The following is a 10,747-nucleotide window of genomic DNA, read 5'->3' on the forward strand; positions in this document are numbered from 1 at the left end:
AATGGACTCTGTGTTTTCAGGAACACGTCTTTGCTTCCTGAGAGTATGATTGGTTCGTAACCTGCTATGTTGCACTTCGGTTCATTCCAACGCTCGCAGAATGACGGAGTGACTGTTTTCCAAATGAGTAAATGTTTCTAGCACTCAACTTGCCTACAGTTTTCACTATATTATATATGTCCCCCTTAGTTGGAGTAGTGACTACCTTGACAAAAAGTAATAGTCGTTTCACTTGACCCTCTTCCCTGGGTCAAGCAATATCTCACCAAAGTTATTCATATTCATAAATATAGTTCTTGCAGTGCCACTTCGCTTGATGCTGAGTGTACCTGCTGACGGCCCTGTGGAATACTTTGACGTGACTTCCAAAAAGAGAAAATAACCCTCTGTAAATGAGGCATGCGAAAGCAGTTTGCATCCACACAGATGTGTTCTCTCACTCTAATTAAAATTTACATTTAGGCATTTGGCAGACGCTTTTATCCAGAGCGACCTACAGTAAGTGCCAGAGTGAAGATTCCTCAAGCATCAACTGGGTAAAGAGCCCAGTACTTCAGAGTGCAATGAGCAGATAGCTCTACATCAGTCAAGACGGTTAAATAGTAACATCTATCCTGTCAGCAGTCTGAAAATATGGTATAACAGCAAGGACACGAGGCTCTGTAGTGTGAGTACGGGGTTCAGCAATAAGTCAGGGTTGGGTGAAAGTCTTGAGGTCAGGGAGAAAGGCGAGAAAAAATTGATTTTCAGTAAGTGATCAATGTGGGAAAATCATTCCTCAACTCTGGTGCCGAGAAGGGAAGAGCCATGACAGGGCAGGGCTTCACAGGGAATAAAGGTTCAGTTGACTAGCAACAGCCGAATGGAGAAGGGCACTCTCCATTGTAGGGCACTGTCACAGCCTTTAGGTCGTCTTATGGGCAGCCGCAGTGGTTTGAAAAGTAGACAGGAAGCCAGTGGGGAAAGTATATGGAATTTCATGGCAAAATTTGGCGAGGGTTAAGACAAACTTGGCTAGAGCATTCCGGATGATCTCACAATGTTTAAAAAGTGGATAGGGGAAAGCCAACAAAGAAAGAGTTACAGACTCAAGCTTGTAGACAGGAATGTGTGCTGTGAAAAGAAGAGGAGGAGGATGGAACAGTGGCTGGAATGTGGGACTTTCTTGGATAGTTGGTTGGCATTGGCAGAGTTATTTGGTTGCAGGTTTGAGCGTTAAACTGTTAAAGTTTGTGTATCAATGTTGTTTTCCAATTTTCAATGGAGGGATTTAAATATTTTGGGACAACAATATACTAGCTTCAACCCTCTCGGAGGACGTTCCTAAGGATAGCAGCTGACTGACGTTAGTGGTGTATCATGACAACACAACTCTCTAACTGAAGAAACTCAAATCTGTTGACCTAGGAAAGTTTATTTAAATTATTTTTTTCCTATATAGCATTTTCCATATATTGCCATTTAAGCATCCTGTGATTTTAAAACATTCAACAGATGTAGGGAAGCTAGGCTAACAAGCTTCCACTTTGTAAAGTTTACACTAGTTTCCCTAGCTTGCTGGTTAGTAGCATTCAAATGTTACTTTACAACCGCTCAATGTTGAGTTTCATAAAAAAAAACATCTGGATTGGGCTAGCAACAACTGTCTTCCTTTCATGGGTCCAGGTGTGATGATCGCAAATGACAAGACTATCAAAGCTTAAGGGAAAGGGGGATTCAGTAACCTCCCCCTAAAGGAGCTTTGTGATTTCAAAATTAAAAAAATGCTTAGATTTATGCAACAAAACAGAAAAAACAAGTCACAGACATCACTTATGTAACTTCAAAATAACCACACAGACTCAGATCTCGAACGCCTCTGTCTTGGTGGAAAATCCCGTCCATCTCTTCCTCATTGTAGTTATTTGAAAGCCCAGAGTGTCTTATGCAGATGCTAATGGGTGCCCTGTGCATCAGTGTCAGATACAAAGGGTTGTTACTTAGGGTATAGGCCCTGGGAATGAGAATGGGCTGTTGGAATTATCTTATTGACCCCCACACAGATATTGCACGAATCAAATTACTGTGCAGATATTGTCAGTCGGTCCCAAAGATGTATGGCCACTGGAGAACACTGATGGAAGTGCAGTCACCGCAAAAAAAGAATAAAAATAAATGTATATTCCTTTTTGGTATTTACAAAATAAGTTCACTTATAAGCATGGTAAGTCAAAATAAACCCCAAGGAAATATACTTATTCCTTAGCAAAATTAGTTAACTGTAATTTCAACTGAAATATTCTCTAGCTAAACTTGTCTCACCTTGAGAACCCAGGGAGAATCATAGTCGGCTACGACAGGAAATGCATTCAGGCACAACTGAAAATCATTCTCTGTAAAGGAGTGCAGAAGCTGCAGCATCTGGTGTTACAAACACATAAAGCCACAATGGAGAGAGGCCAGCTCTGCTGCGCTGTGGGTTGAATGTGTGGGAGTCCCTGGTTTAGCACAGTCCCTCCAACTAAATTATTTACCATCTGGATGACTGACTGAAATTACGGATGGGCTTCTCGTCCCTGCTGGTGATTCTGTTGGCGCCCAGTGAGAGTTTCAAAAAGTAATTCAGACCAGAAAAAAAATGAACAAGAAGTCTGAAATGCCTGTGAACAATTTTTCCATATCTCTCAGTCTTTGCAAGTCTTTCAAGCATTTACTACCTAGATATTTTGAGAAAAGCTGCTATGTACTGTGTTTGGTAACCAAGCTGTTAGCGATTATCTTAATGCTTCTTCCATATTCAACTTGATTCCGGAACAAATGTTAATGCATCCATTTAATTCATAACTATCGCTGCATATTAAAAGTTTTCCCCCGTTTGTGGATTTGCATCCAAAGCCATTTATGAGGAATTACAAGATGTGGTCTGTAATAGATATAGACATTTAGTAGGACAAAGCCAAAAGTTTCCCCGGGGGGGGGATTCAGGGGTGAAAGAAGTGAGGCAAAGTAACTGCATGAGGTAAATTCGAGGCAAAAATTGTCCTCCTTCTCTGAGTAATAACTCTGAAAACACAGATATGATCCACGTTTTAATACCATTCGAAGTGACCTTATATTTAAACTGAGCTGGCAATATTTCATCAGCTAATAAAAAGGTTGGTTACATATAGTGTAACCGCAGGACGATGCTGGCACTGTTACTATGCGGGGATGCAGTCGCTCCCTTAATCATACATTCTTTATATTGCTGCTTTCCGGAGATTTACAGTGAGCACCAACCCAACGGACAGCGTGATATAGACGGAGCAAGAGATGATGACATGCTTTACAGGTGGAAGGTTGCCTTCCGCTCCTCCCTCGCATCCCTTGAGCCGAGCCAAAGCAACGCAGAGGAAATGAGACGAAGAGAAAGAGGCGGGTGGAAGGAGACGTGGCGAGCGAGAGTGAATAAGACAGCAAAAAGGGATTAGCGAGGGAGGAGAAGAATTGGAAAGGAAAAGGTGTATACGACAAACATGGGTGAAAGGAAAGAGATGAGACAGAACAAATTGGATGGGATTTCAGAGGTTGGAAGACATAAATTGAGGAAACAATGAGCACGGGAGAGATGGGTGAGGAGAGAGAGGGCAGGGAGGGAAGAAAGGGCATAAAAGCGTGCGGGAAGAAAATACATTATAATCTTTTGATTCAGAGCGGGGAGCAGTCAGAGCAATCATCATCGGCTCCTGCCTGTACAACACACACCGCAGGCGTTAACCAGGCCCATGCACTGTGATGTTGTGTATTCACAGTAGCAGGTCTGGGCTAATGATACCCCTACTGATAGTGGGATAGTAGCCTAATATATCACTGTGTAGGTGTGTGTGTGTGTGTGTGTGTGTGTGCCTCAATGATGAGTTACGGGACACACACGTTCATGCTCACATGCTTTCTCTCATGTGGCTGAAAATGAAACAGAAATGGCTTACTTAAAAATATGCTATTCAGCCACCCTACAGCAAGCTCCTATACATTACATATCGAAGCTAGAAGACTCCCTTTTAGTGTTTTTGATCATCTTTGATTTTGATTTGAAATTTCCTCAAAGTCAAAGAAACAAAAAGTGTGCAACGTGGTCATAGATGTGTAATAAAATCCTTGCGCAGGGGGCAATAATTGGGTTCAAAAGCAGTTTAGCCGACTTCGCTAGCGATTAGCAGCGGATCAGAGAGCATTTGAGCAGCAGCAGAAACGATTTGCGCTCCACCTCGTCACACTGTCCTCCCTTTCCATCACCTTTCTCTATTTCCATCACAGTTAAATATGTTGTAACTATGTTGTTTGTAAAGATGTCTAGTCTACTTATCCTTCATTTCTCTGTGCATCATCCCCCAAAAAAGATTTTACTGAGAATGAGGATGGAGTGTGACTGATGGATGGAACCACTGATGTTTTAGGCCTGGTCACACCGGCGTTTAAATAGCAAAATTAAAAACTTTGGATGAATGGAATAAGCTGCAATCTGTGGATAAGTTTACAGGAGCAAAGTTGATTTTCATGGCATCAAGTCAAATTTGGTGAACTTTGACCAATTCAATTCAATTCAATTCAGTTTATTTTGTATAGCCCAGAATCACAAATTACAAATTTGCCTCAGAGGGCTTTACAATCTGTACACATGCGACATCCTCTGTCCTTCCCTCAATCAATTTGCACCGTTGACGAAATAAGCTGTCTTGACAGTGCCGACATTATAGAGGCCAGAGAGCGTACAAAATGGTAGAAGCTGTGTTCCACCAATTACTTTTATTTAATAAACCTGCAAATCACAATCTGTGAAATCTTTGCTCATAGAGCAAGCAGAGTGCTTTTAAAATTGAATGCAAGCAAAAGTCAAATAATCATAAACTAAACTGAAACAAAGACAAAAAGCTACCACCAGAAGAAATAGAGGGTAAACATCAAAGTTAGAGGAAAAATAGGGTGAATGACCGCAAATTAAAAGCATGACAAAGCAACTAACTTTTAAGAAGTCATTTAAATGTTGTTATGACATTGTTATTTTTAGATAATTAGCCTACGCCCACTAATGCAGGTTGTGTTAAGAAAAAACAGCAAAGCATAAGGTGCTCACTCCTGACAGAACTTTGAAAGTGACTCCAGAGTTACGACCCACCTCCTGCCCCTCCTTTATGCAAGACAGGTTTTATGAATTAGGAAAAAGTTTAATGAGAAACTGATTGTTCACTGTAACGTTCCAAGTCAAAGAGTCAAGTAGTTGCACAAGGTTTCAAACAGGAGGTAGATAGAAAATATGTTAAAAAAGATAGATACCTCATTCATCAGAACATTACTGACTCTTTGAATCAGATAGAATTGTGTTGGAGAAGTTTTTCTTTAAAGCTGAACTAATAAATATTCTTATATAACTTTAAAAGAGGCTGCTTGTATTGACAAATAAACAAAGAATTACCACAAAATCTGCAACTGTATGGAAAATGTTAGGCCACTTCAGTTTATTGTTGTGGTTCAACCTTCTATCAAACCCTGTTTCCAGCAGCAGGTAGTTATTTTCAGAAAAAAAGCATCCGATAAACCTGCTGCTATGTGCCCAGACAGACAAAATTAGAGACTATAGCTGGTGAGCAGACGGAGCCTTTATTCTCCCAATAACCGGATATATCTTTCAGGAGTTAGTGGACACCAAAAACAGAGCTAAAATGAGAGACATTGTTGGCCAGGGGACCAGAAACATGACTCTAAAATACTTCTGGTTCTGTAAATTGGCAACTGTTGTCCAGCATGACAGCCATAATCACTGTACAATTTGAATCATGTGTTTACTGTAAAGTTCTGTACAGTAGTACAACTGTGTCTGAACTTGAAAAATAAAAATTGACTGCTGTAGGTTTGTTTTGTAAGTACATAAAATGTAAAACTTCACACATTTGTATCCATGCTAGTGGTGTGTTATTATGGTGACGTAAAAGCAGGCAGTCAGCTGGTCCACCACTTTGGTTTTGAGTTAATGAATTAATGTATCAATAACTATAAAATGAATTACCACACAATTGTATTTAAATATTGAACGCTGACAGAGTCAGAGTTCCAACAGTGAGTTATTTCAATATCTATAAGATACACAGGCACAGAATTGGCCACATTCATTGTCCCAAGATGATAAATCCTTCTGATTTTGGCTGTCCCTGTGATCTAGTGCCACCTGGAGGTTGCCATTTTTGTTTTAGAGTTAAATGTCTCAACAATTGTTGGATGGATTGCCATTCAATTCTTTGCAGATATTCCTGTTGCAGCAGAGTCATTCATTCAGTAGCTAAACAGTTGAAGGTTTGAAGAAAAAGTTCAATCTGAACCAGTCTATTTACTTTTTGTGTGTAATAGGAACCGTTTTAACAGGGCATTTTTCAGCGTGCAATCTGAGAAAAAAAAGTATGGAAAATAATAATAATGTGAGGTAATTGTATGCTAATGTGGGTGAAGGTGCCTGGAGGGTAAACAGGTACACAGCAGGAGAGTCAGGAGGTGAGTTCGGGAATCAGCTCCCATCTGCTGCAGCACTTTGGAGGCCGTGGACTTTAACACTGTGGACAAGAAAGGACAGGTGCTGGAGGTCAGAGACGGACGGCACGGAGCATCTGTATTTGTATCCAGAAAGAGTCATTTTATTTGTGTGCGGTGTGTGTGCGTGTCAGAGCAACAGATGCTAGCGTAGCGGGGGCACCGTCCCCTGACAGGTGACAACTCTAACGGCTTTGAAAACCTTATGGCCAACAGAGCAGGGTCACATTGTTAGTTAAATACTTTCTGATTCTCCAGGGGCGCTCACTTTAACCTGGCTGACGTGCCGTGGGGACACTGATAATGAGGTTCTTCAGGAAGTGCTGGCAGCGCTTGCATAATGTCCAAGATAAACAGCCGACATTTTGAGGCCTAAAAATCAGCCAGGCATGCCTATGAATTGAGTACAAAGAAACCAAAAGTGGTCACGTTCCCTACATCTTACTCTGATACCTGGCAAAAACTAGACTATTATGTATATAAGAGTGACCCACTGTCACGTAATTCTGCCATGGCGACACATCACTTTATTTATGTTCATGATAATAATAATAATAATAATAATAATAATAATAATAATAATAATAATAATAATAATAATAATAATAATAATACATTTTATTTAATAAGCTCTTTTCAAAAAACACATTTTACACTTTACAAAGGGGTTGAAAGAGAGAGATCTTTAAAAGCATACATCATAGAAATAGACATGCAACAAAATCTGTGGGAGTTTCTTACAGTTTCACAAAGTTTCTGGCGTTTTACAAATAACTTCTTTGGAAAATAAAAAAACACCAGAGTGAGAATATTCACATGGGTTTAGTCAATGTGCTTTTCCTTAGGGAGTATTGAGGGATAATGAAGGAGGATTTTTAGCAAAAAGAAATGGGAAGGGAAAGGGGGGGTGGATCCGCATGATAACAAAAATATTGACCATGCATATTGTTAAATATGAGTAAGAATGTCATAAAAATCATATCATTAAACCTATTTTTTATGTGTTGAGGTTGGTGACATGTTTATCCTCTTTTTGTGAGGATAACATCGGTGTCAATAGCATTTAATCTTTCATTTGATTTTCCATCCAACTTGTCATTCTTCATTCCCAGTCCTTGAAAAGCGATGGCCTTAGGCCAAACCTAAGGGCAGAGATGACAAGGACGTGTAGATGCTTTCGTCGCTCCCCAGGTTTGCTCGGAGTAAATGGATAAGTGCCCAAAAGGTAAATTCTTCTTTCACCTTGGCTGATGATCAGTGTAGAAAAGGTTTATCATGATCTTGGAACTGTTCCAGTGGGTGCCATTTTGTCTAGCACTACTGCAAGAAATTTTCTCCCATAACAAGGTTGAGGTGGCTGGCACACCACTCACACACCAATAATGTTTGCTCATTCAGTCGGCACAGCGCAGCTGAGACAGGCTGCAGGGCCAAAAAGGAGACCAGAGCAGCCAATACTGAATGATAAACTACAGGGACAGTTATTTGCTTAAATATTATTTTAATCCTTGTACTGGGGGGTACAAGCTTTGATCCCAAGTGCAGTTAATCATTTTTAATTACACTGCTTATTTGACAGAACATAGACGGATAAAGAAAGCTACAGATTCTTTGGCTTTTGTTTTGTAAGTGAGAAGATCGATAACACTCTCATGTTTGTCTGTTGAATATGAAGTGACAGCCAGCAGCCAATAGCTATGCTTAGCATAATGTTGGAAACTAAAGGAACCAGCTAGCATGGCTCTGTCCAAAGTTAACAAAGACTGCCTATCAGCACCTCTAAAGCTTATCATCAGTTTAGGTTATATCTTCTTTTTGTTTTTGTCTACACAAAATGTAAAGTGTAAAAAACAAGTTTTTCGAGGAGTTATGTTCTGGATCATTTCTTGGCTGGGTGTTTCGTCTATTTCCAGTCTATAGAATTCTTAAAAATTGATTGAAGTGTGCATAGGGATACAAGATGAATCAAAGATAAAGTGAAGAATAAAATTCCTTTATTTAGATTTTACTGCACATTGTGTGACATTAAACCCAACAAGAAAAGGCATTATTATTATTATTATTATTATTATTATTATTATTATTATTATTATTATTATTTATTATTATTATTTTTTAAGAAGACTAAAAAGTGTCTGTTCTGGATTCTACTTTTGCAGGGGCACTTTTGCCATTACCAACATTGTAAGATGAAGAAAAACATCAGCCCTGCTGTTGAGCGGACCGGATAGTGTGTGATGATCCTTGGATGGTCATCCTTTGCCTGTTTGTGTGGGTGTTTGTATGAGTCTTTGCCTGTTCCCTATTTGTATGTGTGTGTGTGTGTCCAAACTTTTCAACACAAGGCCATGGTTCAGTAGCCCAATCTGTGTGTGTATATTGTAAAAGCAGAGAGATGTAGTGCAGATATTAGTGTGTGTGTGTGTGTGTGGGTGCGCGCGCGTGTGTGTGTGTGTGTGTGTGTGTGTGTGTGTGTGTGTGTGTGTGTGTGTGTGTGTGTGTGTGTGTGTGCGGTCATGACAGCTAATCTGTGAGCAGGTGTGGTTTTTGAACACGAACACACAGTAATTCAACTAAATCTTGCTGTCTGTGGATGATGCATGACGCCACTAGAGGCACATCACTCACGCTGCCGTGACACATATTTGAGCCAAACAGGCTCACAGAGATTTCTCCTTTAAACTTTTTTGCCCTGCAGATGACATGAGACCTCTCTGAACTTGCTGGGAGTGTTTGTTGTCCAATTTGAGGGGTTTTTGGGGAACCAAAATGGAATGCCAAACCAAATGTCAAAGCCAAATAAAGTCGGATCTTTATACGGCGGAGTCACAAAAACGTTTTTATTGTTAAAACCAACTGAAGCACCAATCCGAACAGAGCAGCATGCTTTTCTCACTCTATCTGCTCTGCCTACACTGCAGATGCTACACTGCTCACTGTAGCAAATGACTGCATCATCACTACTGCTGCTTTTATGTAGCAGCTAATGGTCTCAGTTGGAGGCGCACTACATCACTTGGCAAACAGAAAGGCCCCTTATGGCTGAAGAAATTATACCACTTTCATGAAATAAAACAATATGTCTTGGAAAAAATGGTAATGCCGGCAAAATGCTGCAGTGGTTAACACTGACCTAACAGCAATACATTCCTGGGGTTGAATCTTCATTAATTTAATAAAACAAATTTCAACCCCATGGTGGTGATAGAGGAAAAGATACAGGATCACAAAGGGTTCACCATATAGGAGAATCTGGGATATCTGGATTATAATTCATTCGTGGACTTCAGGTTTTACACTCTAGGGACCTTTTACATGTACAAAAATATATATAACACACCAAAGAGGGAAAAAGCATAATAGGGCCACTTTAAAGAAAAGCTTTACCTCCATAGCGTTTGCCTGTTTTTACAAAAATGTAAATTCAAGACCAAGCCTATCAAAATTGTAGCTGAATTTATAAGTATCACGTTACTCCTGTTACTGGACAAATGCTGTTGTTGGAAATTGCTGTGACATTTTTTCTTTTTTTTTATTAATAATAAATAAACTTTCCATTTGATTTATTGATAATAAGGACAATATAAAATAACTATAAATAATTATTTTGTAAGAGCGTCGAACCCACTCTACATTTTACATAAACAAAGGATAAAAAAAAACAGTTTTAAGCATCCTCAAACTATGTACTATATCTTAACACAACAGTACACTCCCTAACATGGAGCATCGTTTGAGCCCTGCGCTGTTTTTTTCAGTCTTACGTGGTCTGTGTCCCCCCACCCCACCCCCGATGCCCCAGCGTAAGGTGGCGGAGCTGTCAGTGTTAGACATGGTCTGTGGGTTATCAGTGCTGGAAGCTGCTATCCTGTGCAGGACAGGACAGTTAAGCAGACGGGCTGACAGGGTGACAGGTGTCAACTCTACGGGATTCAGCCTGATCCAGACCTCTCACTCGCCACAGTGCTTCAGGAACAGGTGGCTCACGCTGATATAGCACACACACACACAGAGTCAATATTCGCATTGAAACACACACACACAAACAGGCTCCCTCGGATGGCATGAATGCGTATACAAGCAAGCGTGAGCACACAGGAGTTGACAAGCATCAGTAAGTACTGGTGTGAAGAGAAAATGCACTCACCAGCAGAAATGTACACATATAAATTTACTTTAAGATGAACATACATTAAAGAATATTATATCC

Source organism: Anoplopoma fimbria, chromosome 4 (genome assembly GCF_027596085.1).
Source record: "Anoplopoma fimbria isolate UVic2021 breed Golden Eagle Sablefish chromosome 4, Afim_UVic_2022, whole genome shotgun sequence".
NCBI lineage: Eukaryota > Metazoa > Chordata > Actinopteri > Perciformes > Anoplopomatidae > Anoplopoma > Anoplopoma fimbria.